Source organism: Trichosurus vulpecula, chromosome 5, assembly GCF_011100635.1.
Source record: "Trichosurus vulpecula isolate mTriVul1 chromosome 5, mTriVul1.pri, whole genome shotgun sequence".
NCBI lineage: Eukaryota > Metazoa > Chordata > Mammalia > Diprotodontia > Phalangeridae > Trichosurus > Trichosurus vulpecula.
In genome coordinates, this window is record NC_050577.1 from 107,821,973 (window position 1) to 107,822,719 (window position 747).

Genomic DNA, 747 nt, shown 5'->3' on the forward strand with positions numbered 1-747 from the left:
GCCCCCCTCCCACTCCGGTGCCCCCGCCCCTCTGCTAAAAGGCGCCTGGCACTTCCGTTACCAGGCTAGGGGGGAAACAGAGCCAGAACTGGCCAGAGACCCTCCCTCTCTCCCTCCCTCCCTCCGCAGTGGGAGCAGGAGCTGAGGGATGGAAGGGACACCGAAGACAGCTTCTGCAGCTCAGGGACAGTGGTGGCCTGTTCAGCTCCTCTGCTGACCAGGATCCTTAGTAATGAGAAATGTCCCTCCCTGCTTCACTCTTCCACAGCCGCAGCATCAGCATCGCAACATCGCCTCTAGAGTTTCTCAGCTTGGGAAGGGAGGGGGGAGGGAGAGAAGAATGAGGGAGGAGAGAAAAAAGGGGAGGGTGGAGAGAAGAGGCGCCAAGGCGACAGGGGAGGCAGCCAGGAGGGAGGACCGGAGAAGTGCAATGAGGTTGGAGTGTTGCCCGGGGCGGGGGACGGGGGAAGATGTGAAGGATGAAAGGCTGGAGGGGTGGGCGAGCCTGGGATCAAGAAGAGGATCAGAACAAGGAGGGGGCATTACGCGATGGGAGTGGAGAGGATTACCAGGGACCCCCAGGGGCAGAAGGACTCACAAGGCCAGAGAAAACTGTTAGGAGAGGCTAGTACACCAGGAACATGGTGATGCGGGGCCCGGAATGGGCGTAGAGACTTGAGAGTAACACGAGGAAAACAGGGGGATTGGGGAAGGGACTACACAGAAGTGGGGTGGAATTTGGGCAAG